Genomic DNA, 17,599 nt, shown 5'->3' with positions numbered 1-17,599 from the left:
TCCTGCTCTTCTGTGTTTTTCCTTTGAGCCAATACCACAGCAGGACTCCAGGCTAACTTTTTCTACTGGTGGCACTGGTCTGGCTAACCTTTCAAATTAGATGCACCCAGATGTTCACATCTCCTTTATCAGTGCCCTATTACATCTTTCGAAGTCAGATTTTTGTCATTTCCAGTGCAGCTCGACTGTAGTATTTTGTATCATCATGGAAATTTAGGATTCAATGTATTGACAAAAGATGATATGGCAATATTTTATTCCCATTTTCCAGATAATGGTAATTTAATACTTTATGGTGATCCCAAATTACAGAAAAGTGCTTAATTTTCAATATTTTTTAAGATATTGCCATAAACATTCAACAAATGAACTTGGATGAATCTACCTTTCTTAGAGTAAGTCATGGCAATCATTTCATTCATTTTAAGGTTACATTTATTACTATAAAGTGTTACCATTATAAGGAGCACACATTCTGCTCACATTACTTTTCAACATAAACATAGTTCAATTCTGCAATTAAGAATACATTTATATCCAATTTTGATGGAAATTGGACCTTACCTGTGTAAATCAAGCATAATTTTGTCAGACCAAAACTTTAGCGATACACCCGGGCTATGGCACTCGTAGGTATAGAAGGAATTGGTAATTAATGATGTTCTGAATATATTTCCTGTGTGTTGTCAAAACTACAAGCCTGAACAGAAAATTAAAAAGTTGTTTTTAAGGGAAAGGTGCATCCTGTAGCATAATCAGCCAATCCAAGAGACAGGAGCACAAATAGCAGCTGCTAACCTGTTGATAGGAAACATACCTGTCCAACGTTAGCTCTGCAGTCTGTTGTCATGGAAACAGTGCAGTTTTCTCTGTGAGCACTTCATTCAGGCCTCACACTTGTGTGTGTCCAGAAACAAGATGTCTTCCAGCAGTAACTTGTTAGTCTGGTGGTTAGTTCAGAGAACCTGAAACTAGTTTGTTTGGTGCTGTATTTCACGGTGGCCGCTTTTCCACATAGGTGATTGTTTGGGCTTCTTTCTCAAATATCCTTCCTCTGGGTGACGGACCTTTTCAGAGCGAGAGACGAAAACCAACGTCTTGCCACAAGCTCTAAAGAAGACAGCTGTTAAGATGTTGGCTTTTCTAACAAGATCGTCTGGCTCTCTTTCTAGCAAAAAATCCCTAGAAGTTTAACCTCCTGGCTGAATAGCATGCTATTTATACCTTAGAGTATTTTCTTTTCTTTTCTTTTCTTTCCTTTCCTTTTTTTTCCATCGGTTTCATTGCACATGAAATGCTAGTCACAGCATTGCAACCAAGAAACCAAAAATGCTCAGACTCTACAGATTTTTAGCTGCATTCTCAGTTATTATTCAGAATGTCCAAAGCAAAACGTTATTTCCCTTGAATTCATAACATCCCCATACCCACTGTAGTCCATTTTCTTGTTGCCCTCATGGTTTGTGCTGAGACAAACACCACTGGGTACATTTGGAACACACCAAAGCTGGTAGACATAGACAATGGGACGACAGTAAAGGAAGGGATAAGGAGAAGGTCACTGATGTCCTTTGACGACTCACCAGCTGTCCTGGCACAAAACGCTGACACACACGCACACACACACCTGTCCACTCCTATCACCTTGTCCCGGTGTCACTGAGCCTTCTGCTCCAACTCCTCCATATTCAAATTATATCCTGGACATCAGGAGCTTCCAGACAGTGTGTATCTGATTTTTATCTGACCTTCATTCTCCATACTCACCACACACTCAGGTCATATACATAAACAGGAGTGTGCTTGCACAGACAGCTTATGCCAGCTTTTGATTCAGTTAAATGTCAGAGCTGGCAGCTGTCCCATCTGCATCCACCTGTATATCAAATCTTTACGTCCGTCTGCCACTCCATAATATGACCCCCTCCACACTCCATTTGGCCCATGCTCCCATGAATCCTTTTTTTATTGGCTAAGACAGCCGCTTGTTCCGTGTGATGTCTAATAACCTTTTTCAAGCACTGTATATAAATGAACCATGGCCTTTTCATAGCTTCACACCTGTCTGCCTGCGGGGATGGTAGTGGAGTGGGTTTCGGTATTAGGGGGGCAAAGGAAGGTGCTATTGATGTTCCTCGCATGGTTTTAATATGCTGAAATTTAGTAGTTTGGATGAAAACATTCTTCAGTGCAAGAATGGCATTATTGTGTTTATTTGTGAAGCTAATTATGTGTTCAGGTCTCTAAAAAGTCTCTTGTGAATATGTCGGCATTAGTGTGTTAGCACAGATGCCACTAATTTACGACTCTGCTCATACAGCTGATAAAGGCCTGATATATTCCTCCTGAATTCCCTTTCACTTTCACTCTTTTCCATGTGCTTGTGTTTTTGCTCCCATTGTGCTGCTCATCCCCCAGACCCCTTGAAAAAACAAACTGCGATCACACCAAGTCTCCAACGACCCACTCTGACCCTTCCTCCTCCTCTCCATCACTTGGCCGGCGGCTGGACGAGCAAGCACACACAGCCACACAAAAACTGGAAATGCAGCATGGGTAATTTGCTCAGGGCACGGTCAGAAGTGTCGACCTCTGCTGCTTAGTCGAAGACCAGACAACTGATGGAGGGAGGCACACATCCTCTGGCTGCACAAAGCTCCTGTAGCTGCAGTTAAACGGTTTCACATCTTAAAAATTGACTGTGCCAGAATTTTACTAAAACTATTAGCAATTTATGGCTAGTATTTGCGTTCAAGGTAAAGACCCACTTATACTTGAGCTTATTTCAACACCAGACGTCATCACCATAATAATGAGCTGCTCACTTCTGTATCTTCAGTTAGTGACTCTCATGCAGTCTGCCCCTTTTTAATTGCTCAAGTCTGCCTTCCTTCGCCGTTTCTGCAAAACCCTCGCCCCAGGTCCTTCTTTTTTTAAATCAGTGTCAAGTTTTTTCATTGATTCAGCTCTGTTCTGCTCCCTTAACAATCTGTGTTTATTAGAGTCATACGGCTGGGTATAAACTGCTGTGAGTTGGTGCTTTATATACCAGCAGTAAGAGTTATCTGTCTAACGTTTATAACTTAAACACAGCTAAGAAACCTACTTCCATCTGAAGGAAATCCTGTTTTGAAAATCTTTTGTATCATTACACCCATCTTCAACCTCTTTTTCTTTTTTGTTTAATATTGAATTTTGTCATGATGTGGAGATATCTTAGAAACTTCCAAGAGCCAGCAGGGTTTGATTGAGCAACTGTATGAGCTCAGGTTGAACAACACACAGTTCTGTCTTCAGCTTCCTTATACATTTACCTTAAACATAGAAGATTGTATTTCTGTGCCTATGTGATGTTTACCAATACCCTATAGAGTCACTTATTGCAAAAATATGTCAAGAACTGAAGACATAGAAGTTTTCTAGGTGTAATTTTACTTCCAAAATAAGCAGGCAGAGTGGGGAAATGGCAGCAGTGAAAATACACAAAAGATAACAAGAAGTTTTCACACTGACTTGTCTTTAACTTTATGTAACTATGTAAACTCTATGCTGTCAAAGAGACACGGTTATGCCTGTTAAAGTTAGAAGGTGCAGGTTTTCAGGAGAGTTCTACATGAAATGGATGAGTCCAACAGTGGGTCTAATATTAAGAATCACGTAAGGTTTAAACTGTCTCCAATTTGATCCCTGTCAAATTCCTGTCACGAAGCTAAACTACCATTTAAAAGTAATTAAATAACACACTAAATATATGTTGGGTAATTGTAATGCAAGTCTAAAACCAATACATTTACATAGTTGACTGATTTGCTCCTGTTTTTTTGAGACAGGTTGTAGGAAAGTTATTAGATTGAATTTGACCATAGGTCAATTTGGCTCTGAAAGTGTTTGGATTGGAATATTTTGGATTGATTTGAACATTTTGGCCAATTTGCAAAGAAATGCATTGTGAATTGGCACTATATAAATGAACTAAATTTGAAAACCAAACCGAAAACTCAGTATGAAGGATAATACGTAGTTATGATCTGGTAGGAAACCCTAGGAAAGGCACAGTGGTTTCACTCATCACAATTTTACACTAAAAGTAAACTCAAAAAGGCACATCCTGAAGTAAGGGCAACGATTATTCCTTCTTTAGCTACAACGAATTTATGTTATCAATAACCTTTTCCTTTCACATTGAACCCCTAATACACAACATAGGATGAATACATGCTAAATTTTGTTGAGATTTTCAATTAATCTGCCAAATATGCAGAGGATGATAGCTTTTTGCTGCTCTTCATAGAAAAACATTGGGAGTAAAACATGCTGATATCAGCTAGTTCATTAGTCAGGCTATCTGCTTGGGTACAGCTGGCAGTCATCAAGGTAATAGGCACACCGATCTTAACTTACCAAATGTAGCTTAAAAATAGTGTTAAATTAATAACTGTGTAAGAAACTAAAGAAGAACCGTCCACCATGATTACATTTTTCATAGAAATATTTCCAACCAGCTGAAAGTGGCTTTCTTGTTAGCTAAGGGAAGCATGTGGGAGCCTTCCCTCAGCTAGCTGACCTGCATTGTGCTGCAGCAGGTTGGAGAGAGGCGTCCTCTATAAAGCTGGAGAAAACTCCAGTTGCTCCAACTCTTTGTCTAGTTTCTTATTGAAAGGACTTCAAACCAAATAAATGCCATACCTTCATAGCTGGAACCCATGCCTTATTTATGTAATGAAGTTGTGTAGTTTTTTGTTTTTGTTTGGTATTTAAAATATTTCTAATAGGATAGTCTTAATAGGACTGCATATTGAGTGGTTTGTATGCAATGAGGGTTTGATCGTGGTTCAATGAAATCTGGATAATTAGTAGACCTAATTACTTGTTGTTTATCTGTACTGACTGGATTTGTTTTTAACATTGCTTTTTGAGGAGCCATTCATTAAATAAAATGACTATTGCTATTCTATTGCAGTGTTATTAGAAGAGGGGTCTTTCTTTTATATTGTTAGACATGTGCTGTTTCTCATTAGACTATTTGTAACTGTAAACAGCCTTGTTGGTTTGGATTTGCTGTGAGCCTATAAAGCGATTAGTGTAGCATAAAAGATTTTAGGCAGCAAGCTTATCCCTGTATTTCCCCTTAAGCTACTTTTTAAAAATTCTTCACTTTGAAGTGGTTTGTTTATTTACTACCTTTTCAGTGTTTGTTTACTTCTCTCCTTTTATGAAAAGGAATAACAGTGGCTGATCAGGATTTAAAGGTCTGTTTTGGAAAGTACAAGAGATCAGTGGCAACATTAGAATTCATGCAGTTTTCCAGCATTTACATATTCATCCCAAACTACTGTCCCTTTTTTAAACTTTTGCAGACTTTGTGTTTGGTGGCAGGTACCGTTTGAAGTCGACACCTTGGATAGCCCAATTAGCAAAAGAATGAGAGAAAGAGCAAGTGACAGAGGAGGAGGAGGTGGGTGAAATAAAAGCAGACGAAGCAGAGGGAAAAGGGTACACTAGTGGGAGCAGTGGTGATTAATTTGACTCGGGAGAGAAAAGAGCCAGGAGCATATATAGTTATTAATCCTTATAATGGGAGGATCATCACATCCCAATTCTCCAGCCTCTTCAGCAGTCCCCCATTTCTTTGTGTTGCTCTGTTATGGCATGTTGTCCTCATTTCTGTTCCTGCTGCGATCCGTCCACCCTTTGCCAGTACCATGCCACACATTTAGACTTGACACCACAGCTTTCTGTATTACATTCCTTTCCTGTGAATAACAAATATATTGTGGATACATCCATGTTTGCTGGTGCAGTGTCTGTATTCTAGTGTATGTGCTTGTGCGAGTGGGTTGCTAAGCTCTGCCACATTTAGAGACCAATTATAATAAGCCTTTTGATCTCCCTGTGTTCTGACGAAATCAATTTTCCCTCTCTGTTGGTGTGATTGCGTTCTCTCTAGGTGTGTTTGGGTCTGTATGAACACATAGACCTATTTAGTTTTTTTTTACCCTTGTACCTACCTCCTCCATCGCCTCCTCACCTTAATGAGGTACCAGTCAGCATGAAAAGAACCTTCTGTGTATGTGTGTATTTGCTCAAGTTTGCAAGCCAATCAGTTATTAGTATCAAAGATGGAATATATTAAAAATAAAAGACCTAGACATGAAGAACTATGATGGCGTGTTGATTGGGTCATTTGGTTCTTTTGCAGAGTGCTCTTGTTTTTGAAAAATTTCCATTTTAATCAAATAGCTGAGGCGCTCTCCTGCTTTTTTATCACTGTTGTTTACTGCGGTCTGATTGCTGGACTTCTACAAAATGTCAGCAGCATGACTGTGAAATGGTGTCTCTTTACCCTTAGGGCATCTCGCTTGTCAGTTTATTTTGATGGTTTTTAACTAATTGGCATTTTATAATGCCAAATAACTGTTTAGCAAATATATGTGGGTAAATAGTTTTCTAACACAGAAAGCCAGAGTGGGAAGTGTAAAGTGGTCCTCTATCACTTTTAATTATCCCTAATAACCCATCCCCATGTCCACATTACAAACTGTTTTTAAAAAAATAATGTTTAGTTTAAAAACCATTTTAAAATCTTTTTCACATTATTTTTCTCAATTAAATCTCAAAATCTTTGTGGATGGTTGGTGTAAAGGGGGAAAGAAAACTTTGCTTTTGAAATTATCTTAGTTAAGTTATAGTCAGCGATATTCAGCATCCTCTACACCAGTTGGCACCTCTGGTAAAAATAAATTAATCTTTATTGGAGTAGTATAAGGTCACACCAAAAACAATTAGTGAACTCTAAGCTTTTGAGTTTATGAGTACTAAACATTGAGTAATTCAGAAATATTTGTTTTTTAGCATTTTTTTTTTTCACAAGGTTAGAGCATTTATAGAGGGATCTCTCTACATGTAGTCTCCTAGATTGTCCGTCACCCTGGGTCCTCTCTTGTGCTTTCTTCTCTTCAGCTCACCCCAGAGGGCTGAGGTCTGGGTTATGAGATTGCCTTGGAAGAATGTCCGTTTTTTTCAGTGAACCCTTTGTATATTTTGCTCTGTGTAGATTATTACACTGCAGAAAGACCTGGTAAAGATTTCAGTTTTCTGGCAAAAGCCACCAGATGATTATCTTTAGTGTCCTGGTATTTTATTTTATCGTGTTCGTGATGAGATACGCTGGGAGCAAACGATGTTCACAGAGCCTTTGGAAGAGAAACAAGCCCACAGGATCACAGATCCTCCACCACACTTAACAGTGGGCATTATTACACTGCAGAAAGACCTGGTAAAGATTTCAGTTTTCTGGCAAAAGCCACCAGATGATTATCTTTAGTGTCCTGGTATTTTATTTTATCGTGTTCGTGATGAGATACGCTGGGAGCAAACGATGTTCACAGAGCCTTTGGAAGAGAAACAAGCCCACAGGATCACAGATCCTCCACCACACTTAACAGTGGGCATGAGGTGCTTTTCCATATGTTTTTGTTTGCTGCTGAAAAACTCATTTTTAGTATTATCTAACCAAAGTGCAGGTTTAAAGGATTAAACATAACATATTTACTTCACTTGAGTTTACTCTTTTTCCTATTTTTAAGAATGCCTAAGAAAAATTACCTTATGCCGGTTGTAATTTATCCCTCTGGGTAACAGAATGTCTTTATATAGTAATTAAAATTTCACATTGAATCTGATCAACTTTTAAAAAAAGTATTTTATAAATAGACACATTATAAATGAAGCTTCAGATTCTTAGATGTGCCAAAAAAGAATGGCACTGTCTTTTCCAATGTGATTTATTTTTATTTCTAATTCCCCAACCAAATAAATGTACTCAATGTAAACACTGAATTATTTTGAAAATGTCAGAGATGATGCTACTGCAACAAAAATGATGTTAAGCCTTTTTAAACGTCTTTTCCAGGGCTGCCAACAAGTATGAAGGCAGCCATTGTAAAATTTGCAGTGTTTAGATTTGACATGTCAAGTTTATTCAGGCACAGAAGATTACCATGACTGAGAATGTGGACCAACAGAAACCTGGGAGACTAGGTGATAAAGAGACTATATTCTTCATCCATTTTGAAATGTGGCTCAGGGCTTTCTGAAGAAATATCTGAGAACTGCAGAAGGAGAGATTAGTGGACATTTAATATCCGTTGGTCCCAAGCATAAATGTAAAATAGCCGTGCCATCTCACAGGAGGCTCTGATGCCTCTCGTATATTAACAAAATTAACTTACACTGGTAATTTATTTATTTTACTACCAAATATGTCTAGACCTTTTCATGGTCCTTGCCTCCCAGAGGGTGAATATTATGCTACAGAAGAACAGATTGTTTTACTTTTTCTGTTCGAAAACTCTTAAGGTTCCCTTAGGAATATTGGCATTGGGTCCATTAGCTGAGAGGACAGGTTTACATTTTTTTAACTAAAAGTCACCACATTGTTTAAATGTGAGATTAGCCCTGTTTGCCATTATATATCCTTTAAAGTGACTCATAAGGTTGGGAGAATTATGATCACGTCCAAGAGTTTACAGCAAAAACTTTGCTTCCACTTCAACTATAAAATTTTTGATTTCTCAATGTTTCTCTTACTTGTTACCAAACAAACGGGATGGTTTAGCTGCATCATGTAGAATGTGCCTAAGCATTAAGGGAACTTGCCACTATCTTCTGTCAAAGAATCATGGCCTGGAACGTGGTGGAAGAGGCTTTCATTATTACCGCTCCAGTCAGCTGCAAACCATCCAGTGCATGCTCTAGGTAACAGAACCGTTAGAAAAGCTCAGGATTGCTTTTCCTTCCTTGTGCTGCAGCCTGAAAGCCTATCCATGAAAATCCTGTGCAGAGCATTCCAAGCAGCCCTTATATCCTATATGAAGACTAAATGTAGACTGGCTATGTTTTTATGACATGCAAATGAGATTTGGTATTTTCAGGTTTTGTTTGCTGTGTATTTGTGTGTGTGTATTTCAGTGTTTATGCCTACCACTGCTTAAGTTTGAATCCTAGCTATACCTCTTGAAGCCCCGGCAGTAGCAGGGCATTATCTTGGCTTTGCTTGCTCCTTAAGCCTCAGCATGTATCCTCAGTGCGGCAATAGTGTGCATTCCCTCATTCACCATCTCTTCATGCTTACAGAAGAGCCGCAAAGCGCTGTTTATTCATCAGGCCTTATCAGGTTCAAACACATCTGAGCGTGTTCACGTTGGTTCTTGCTGCCAGCTGCGGCAGCGCTCGTATGTTCAGACACAAGCGTATGTTTGCGCACACACGTAAGCATCTTCATAAACATGCACACACACTTCAGCAACACACCCTCTCTTCTGTCCTTGTTACATCTCTCTGTCTCTCTCTGTTCAGTGTTTTACATGCAAATGAGCTAAGTGTGTCCATGCAGCATTACTGCTGTGTGTCCCTAATCTCCTTGCAACCTATTCTCTTTCCTGAAGATTATCCTGTTTTTAGGCGGAATAAGTCCTTCACAACCAGACAGCCGGTCAGTTAGCCAGGCAGCCAGCCTGCCAAGGACCTAATCTCTCATTCCACCTCCTGTACCATGTGAATGTTCCTATTGATGTGACAGCTGAACATAGATTGAGGGAATATGTGTGTTTTAATGCGGGTGCGCTTTTAGTGTGTTAAGTCCGAAAGCTTGTTAGAAATGCTAAATATCGTCAATGCCAGTGATTCTGACTGGTTTCACCCAAAGCTAGACCAGGGAGAGAGGAGGAGGGATGAAAGCATATGTGTATGCACACCTACAATCCATCCTCCTACTCATCTCGTGGTCACAGCAGCATACTCTTTACTCTGCACGTGCGCTCCTTTCATGGGTTTATGCTTTAGTCTTTGTGTATACGTCTGTAGATGCGTCGAAAGTGTCAAAGTGAGAATAGAAGTGCTTCACTTTTGATACTGATGAGCTGAAGTGCAGCAGAAGTCATTATGATGCTGTAACTATGATTAGAAAGCCCGGTTATCAGGAGAAAAAGGAAAAGGGGGGGATTAGAGTCAAAAAGTAGATTGCGTTTGTCTTCACTCACAAACGGCAGGAACATGCACTCTGTTTACTTTATTTGCAATATAAGCAACCTATCCCTGTGGGCAGAGAAGTACTAACGCAGGCACACATGCTTCAGACTTTGCCCACTTTGATGTCACTGATGGTGTAAGAAAAAAAAAAAGCTGTGGTAAAAGAGCAACAACTTCAAAGATGGAGCTGATAAGATCTGAGCATTAATTTTCTCAGCTCTCTTATCGCTACTTGGTAAAGAAGCCCATACGAAATAAGATGATTGAGATCTGGATCAGAAAAATTACAGCTCGGAACGAAAATAAAACAACGTTGTAAAACACTCAAAGGGGAAGATATAAGACAGCAGTGGAGGCATGTGAAAATGTCATTAAGATGTCTAATTCTCCCAGCTCAGTGAAATTGTTAAACAGTAGCCTTAAGGCTTCCGCTGACTTGATGTTGGCCACATAGTGAGTTATTAGGTGCTACTAGGCCATTAGACTATTGTGCTAATGGCTCCAACCATGTCCACAGGGTTCTAATACAGCCAGACTTATTAAAACGATCAATTCCATTCACATTGCGCGTGCTCTTAAGGTACACATTTTCTTGTTTACTTCCACATGCCCTGCCCGGTTGTATGTGAGCTCTGGGTGTGCTACAAGCTTTTATTGCCACATCTGCTGGTGCAACGGGTCTCTTGCTGTGGAAGCGGTGTGTAAAATGGATAACCCAGTGGCATTTACACTAGAAACCAATGGTATTTACAAGGCTCTGTAGGCTATGCCACGATCCACTTTCTGACCTTAATTTCCTGCCAGTCTCCATGTGACTCTGTTTACACCAAGATGTTTGACCTATGCATATATTGTGTGTAATTACAGTATGTGTAAGTATATGTGGCTTTGTGTTTGCGTGTTGATTGGCATGCAGAAACGCTTGCTCCATTGCTCAGTCTCTGCAGTTGTCATGTTCTGGGAGACGTAGGTTCTGCTTTGCCTGCAAGGCACCTTAAATTTTCACCATGCTGTTTGTTACTCTGTGCAACACAAAACTGTACATCTACATCCCCTCGCTCCGTATTCATCTACCCTCCCTGTTTTCACACTCCCCTGCGACAGCCGGCACCCCACCTGCTCGCCCATTACCACACGTGCTCAGCTAATCAACACGAGGAGCTCCCTAGATTAGCACTTGAGAGAACTCCCCCAAGACATTCGTTCACTTTTTACCATTTAAGGTACCCTCTTCCCTTCTCTGTGTCCTCCTCCTCCTTCCTAGCTTTGAATTTTTAACCTCCCCACTGAATAAGAGATTCAGCTGGCCTCATGGGGAAAGTGGAGTTGGAGGGAGGGCAAAGAAGGAAGGGAAGGCAGAGGAGGCAAAAGGGAAGAGGTTTTCCCGAACCACACTTTCACATTTATCCCCTAAAAACTCTACTCTGTATGCTCAATAATACATGGCCATCTCTCATTCCCTGTTCCCATCCCTTTCCTCTCGATTCCCTCTTCCTTCATCTTCTTGCTGGTTCCCAAAGCTCTCATCACTCCAGCCAGCAGATTAACTACAGGGAGAAACTGAGAATGACAAATCAGGGTGTTGGTAGCCAGCCATGAGGGGTGAACAGCACAACAGAGAGAAGGAGAGAAAGCAGATGAGTCACTTGTCACACTTTGAAAGGAGGCGAAGTAATGATCTGAATGTGCGCTTTCAAGTTTCACCATTTTAGTTAGTGAAGCTTGACTGGACTTAAGAATTTAGATTTAAGTGGAACTACAACCACCAGAACATTATCTTAACGTGAAGAAATCCAGTGAAGCGTCTAAAACCACATTCATTCTCTAATTTGTCCTCAGCTTGCTTTCACTCACAGTGACAGACCCATCACTACCTAGCCCAGAATCTGACTGTTCCTATTTCCTTTTGGGCATTAATATTAAATATCAAACTGCTTCCCATGCTGCTATTGGTTAAAAAAAACTCTAAAGTTGTCTCAAAAGAGTTTCAAACTATAAGTCACATATTTATAGTTTGAATTATAATATCAGTTTGAACTTTTGTGCTTTAGGAGACTGAGCCATTCAGGGCTTGTTGCGCATGCATATGGCATCAGCAAGCAACCCTTTTCTGTTTGGATGAATGGAGCAGAGCAGAACAGACACCTTAAGATTCTGCACAAGTTTTCCAAGTTTTTGAACAGTTTGTAGAGTTCATGCTTTTAATTTTTTTTTAAGGTTTTATTTTTTTATTTTCCTTATTCACTGTTTTCTTTATTTGAAAAAATTGTGCTGTAACATTGCAGGAACACCATAAAACGCATATTTAGACATTATGCCAATGAAAAGTTTTACAGGATGTTTAACAATTCTCAAAAAGAATGATATAGGAAGTCTGTTTGCAAAACGATTTCTCTAAGTTTCCTTTAACTAAAGTAATGTCACAGTCTTTAATGTAATATTGCTTTAAAATTTAGAGTAAATCTATAATTATCCACTATTCTTTTCTTGTTAAGTTCGTGAAGTTGTGCTAATTAGGGAATGAAAAAGCTTCACACCCTGTGCAAGTTTTTAGGAGCTGGTTGGAAGTATGAAAAGCATAATTCTTGGTTGAAGCCACTTAAAAGAACCAAACATTTGCAGTGTTTGTCAGGATGGGAAGAGGAATAAATACAAAACCAAAAACATCAAGTGAAAGATCTCTTTTAAGGGATTCACTCCTACTTACTGAAAGTCAAATCTGGTAGAAGCCAAATGATTAGTATTTATTGAGGATAAGAATGAAGAAATAAGGAACTGCAGTTTCAATGTGTGGAACATTGCTGTTGCAAACGATTGCTTGGAGAACTAATGTATGTAGGCTATTACAGGGGTTGGACAATGAAACTGAAACACCTGTCATTTTAGTGTGGGAGGTTTCATGGCTAAATTGGACCAGCCTGGTAGCCAGTCTTCATTGATTGCACATTGCACCAGTAAGAGCAGAGGGTGAAGGTTCAATTAGCAGGGTAAGAGCACAGTTTTGCTCAAAATATTGAAATGCACACAACATTATGGGTGACATACCCGAGTTCAAAAGAGGACAAATTGTTGGTGCACGCCTTGCTGGCGCATCTGTGACGAAGACAGCAAGTCTTTGTGATGTATCAAGAGCCACGGTATCCAGGGTAATGTCAGCATACCACCAAGAAGGACGAACCACATCCAACAGGATTAACTGTGGACGCAAGAGGAAGCTGTCTGAAAGGGATGTTCAGGTGTTAACCCGGATTGTATCCAAAAAACATAAAACCACAGCTGCCCAAATCACGGCAGAATTAAATGTGCACCTCAACTCTCCTGTTTCCACCAGAACTGTCCGTCGGGAGCTCCACAGGGTCAATATACACGGCCGGGCTGCTATAGCCAAACCTTTGGTCACTCATGCCAATGCCAAATGTCGGTTTCAATGGTGTAAGGAGCGCAAATCTTGGGCTGTGGAGAATGTGAAACATGTATTGTTCTCTGATGAGTCCACCTTTACTGTTTTCCTCTCATCCGGGAGAGTTACGGTGTGGAGAAGCCCCAAAGATGCGTACCACCCAGTCTGTTCCATGCCCAGAGTGAAGCATGGGGGTGGATCAGTGATGGTTTGGGCTGCCATATCATGGCATTCCCTTGACCCAATACTTGTGCTAGATGGGCGCGTCACTGCCAAGGACTACCAAACCATTCTTGAGGACCATGTGCATCCAATGGTTCAAACATTGTATCCTGAAGGCGGTGCCATGTATCAGGATGACAATGCACCAATACACACAGCAAGACTGGTGAAAGATTGGTTTGATGAACATGAAAGTGAAGTTGAACATCTTCCATGCCCTGCACAGTCACCAGATCTAAATATTATTGAGCCACTTTGGGGTGTTTTGGAGGAGCGAGTCAGGAAACGTTTTCCTCCACCAGTATCACGTAGTGACCTGGCCATTATCCTGCAAGAAGAATGGCTTAAAATCCCTCTGACCACTGTGCAGGACTTGTATATGTCATTCCCAAGACGAATTGACGCTATATTGGCCGCAAGAGGAGACTCTACACCATACTAATAAATTATTGTGGTCTAAAACCAGGTTTTTCAGTTTCATTGTCCAACCCCTGTAGATGTTAATTGCCAGTCAGTCACACTGTGCATGTAAGTAATACAGTTATGAAAATAAAACATGAAACAAAGTTGCAAAACACTCAAAGGGGAAGATATGACGACAATAGAGGCAATAGAAAATTCATTGGCCTTGAACTTTCTTACATTTTGTCATGTTGCAACTACAAACTTTACCGTATTTAACTGGGATTTTGTGATAACATGCCTCGGTATTCATTTAATACTTCACAGAACCACCTCCAGCTTCAGTTCCAGCTCCAATGCATCATTCTTTACCTGCCTAGAGGCTGAAATTTTGCAGATTCTTCACTGCAAAAGAGCTGAGGCTTAAACAGATCAGATGGAAAGTGTATGTGATCAGAAATATTCAATCCTTGCAAAACATTCTCAATCTTATTCAAATCTTGACACGTTTCTTTGAACTCAACCAGTGGCTCTCAATTCTGTTAGAGCCCACTGTTCTGCATATTTTAGATGTCTCTGCACCAGCACACCTGATTTCTTCCTCAGCCTGCCATCAAGTGCTGCAGAAGCCTGTTAGTCAGTCATTCATTTAAGTTCTGTGTGGCAGCAGGAAAACGCCTTAAACATGCAGGACAGTGAACCCTAAGGACCAGGATAGAGATCTGCTGATCTAAACCATTGCATCTTAGCTTCTGGTTTATGTTTGGGAATTTCATCCCACTAGAAGATTGAACCTCTTACTCTGTCTCAAGATGTTTGCAGCCTCTAACAGGGTTTCTTCTATGATTGCCCTGTATTTAGCTCCAGCTATCTTCTTTTCAAACACTGACGACTTCCCTGTCCCTGCTGAAGAGAAGCATTCCAACAGCATGATGCTGCCACCACCATGTATAATGGTGTGTTTAGGGTGATGTGCAGTGATGGTTCCCCACCTCCAAAACATTTAATTTTGGCCATTTGGATGGACATTTACTCCTGTCATAAACCCACCTAATGTAGATTTTAGTGGCCAAGATGCTAATGCTCCTGGAGAGTGATGAGGGTGTTCTGCTGATTGAAAATAGTAAGTAAACTGTGGCCTAATCAAAACTGATTTAGTCATTTTAATATTCAGCAATAATATTGCAATTCAAAGTATTTTTCATACCATGCATCCTTAGATTCAATGCTTGGCTTTATTTTGGTTTCCTAATTATTTGATACTATCTAGAATACAATTATTGTGACATTTAGCAAAACACCAATGGTGGCAGTACATATAGACTGATAATAGTGAGATTTTTGTCAAAGACACGGGGAATGTGACACTGATCCTGGTTCAATGGATAAGACGGATGACGTTATTTTGGAGGAAGTGAGGGAGAGAGGTTCAAAATGAATGAAGCCGAGAGCAGGGCGAATAGAGGCAGGATTGATGTGTCTGCGATCGAAAAGAGCAACGAAGGGAGGAAATGACAAACGATGAAAAGGCAAGCAGTCTTGATGCAAACACAGTGATTGAGGAGATGGATATAAAGGTGATGTGAATTGGGAATACTGAGAGTGAATGGGAGTGAATAAGAAGGAAAAAGGTGAAATGTGTCCATCGGTAGGAGTATCCAGGGTGGCCACATTGCTTGCTGGCTGCTGTAATAGTTGATTGTAATTCTAAGTTCTCTCCTAGAAATACGGCTCTTCTTTTCTTGAGGCAAGAATATACATCAGTATGTGTGCCCCTCATGGCCTTTCTGTCACTACATCTACAGTCTGTCAGAGTCTTACTTTGTCTCCTACTCCATGCATCTGTCGTCCAGCAGTGTTTGGCTTTCCACCGAATCTCCCCAGACCTCGTGCCTCTTTTGTCTTCTCCACATAGGTTATTTAGGGCTCTGTACTTAACTGTACATGGTTAGCGATCAGTAAGCGAACAGCACACACACACACTCACTCTATGCCTCTGGGCCTCCTTGGAGGTTATCTGGTTAATACTTCATAGCACTTAGAGGCATCAACAAGCCTTGTGGTGTTCCAGCGAAGCGGAGAACGCATGAAAGCATGTTAATCCCCCACCACAAACACCAGCAACCACACGAATCTCATTCCCTTTGTGACCTCCCCTTTCCGTCCATCCATCAAACTACTTCCACTTTTCTCTGTCCAAATATTCTCTGTATCAAGCATGGTTATGTGACCAAGGAGAACGCAACAGTGCACTCGCTGCAACAAACAAAGCAAGCTAGCATTCATTTATTCTGTCAGGCATGTTGCTTGTTATTCAAAATACTTAGTATTCATCTTCAAATTTTGTATTTCTGTTTCCCCAAGAAATGGTAAATTATTCATTTTCCACCATTCTGTTGGCTAAAAGTTAACATCTTAAAACAAATATTTTTTTTCCATCATTTTTTATTTATTGGTAGTATATTTGCTGTGGGTATTCCAGATTATTCTTGATTAATTACATCAGGAAATGTAATCAGTGAACGCTTAGAGGGGAATGCAAATGTTTACCTATTGGCTGGAAAAAATCAGTCAACACTTCAAGTTCCTGTAATTAAGAACTCTTTAATTATTTGCTTTTTATAAAGGTGACAGTCTGCCCTTCTGATACTTTTTTCTACTAGTGAATTGAAATTTAAGTTGTCATTTATTTAACCAGCTTTCTTTTAAACAAATGTCATATGCGATCAGCAAAGACTCTCATACTACATCTGGGTGCAGTAAAGTTATTACAAAAAGATGCCGTTTACATGAGAAACACCTCAGTAGCTCGACAGAAGTTGGATTTGCTTAGCATGGCTGTCTTCCTAGCAGTAGCTACGTTTGTGATGCTGGGCTGTGTGAGGAATCGCCTGTGCACCACCAACTGAGGCATGTCCAAGAAGCAACCCATGATTGCAATCCCGTATCATCCATTGCTTGTTTTTGCATTTGTTGGATCATCATATAAAATGACGTGAACACGCTACTTATATTCTGCTTATATTCTCTGCGAATCCACAGGACAGAGTAATCTGCTTTTTGGTCAATGAGGGATCCATGCTGTGAGGCTGACTAATGATTTTGGATTGACCCCTGAAATACAAATGTTTGTAGTAAAGCTACATTGTAGTTGCATCAGATAATGTACCTCAAAGATGAAGTTTTTCATCCAGCTCAGGTAGCACTGAGCTCTCAGCTGTGTTGAGGGTTAGGACACACTGTGGCTCCAGCAGCTGCAAAACGCAATGAGAACCAAGATTTTTCACTGCCGTCGTAGGTTCTTTTTCAATGCGATACATTCGTTTATCTGTTCTGTAATCCTTTTTCCCTTTTTACTGTCCCTTAGAAGCTTTTCACCTCTTTTTAGAGTTTCCTCTAAGGTGTGTTACTTCATGTTGCTCACTTTTAGAGTTAGCTTGGTGAGCTGGTTCTGTTTAGCTTTGTATCTCTTTCACTGCTGCCTCGAGAAATAGCAGAACTACCAAGTTTTCAAAGTCCACCAGGCTGCTTTAATTTCCTGTTTTA

The 17,599-nt window shown here is 40.2% G+C and overlaps 1 protein-coding gene across 2 annotated transcripts in view; it reads left to right on the top strand.

Annotated features, from left to right (window-relative positions):
- Positions 1-17,599, top strand: part of LOC124860278 (protein diaphanous homolog 1) — a 119,904-nt gene that overhangs the window by 50,610 nt on the left and 51,695 nt on the right. The window lies entirely within an intron of this gene.

Source organism: Girardinichthys multiradiatus, chromosome 23, assembly GCF_021462225.1.
Source record: "Girardinichthys multiradiatus isolate DD_20200921_A chromosome 23, DD_fGirMul_XY1, whole genome shotgun sequence".
Classification (NCBI taxonomy): domain Eukaryota; kingdom Metazoa; phylum Chordata; class Actinopteri; order Cyprinodontiformes; family Goodeidae; genus Girardinichthys; species Girardinichthys multiradiatus.
This window is presented reverse-complemented; position numbering and strand designations above follow the sequence as displayed.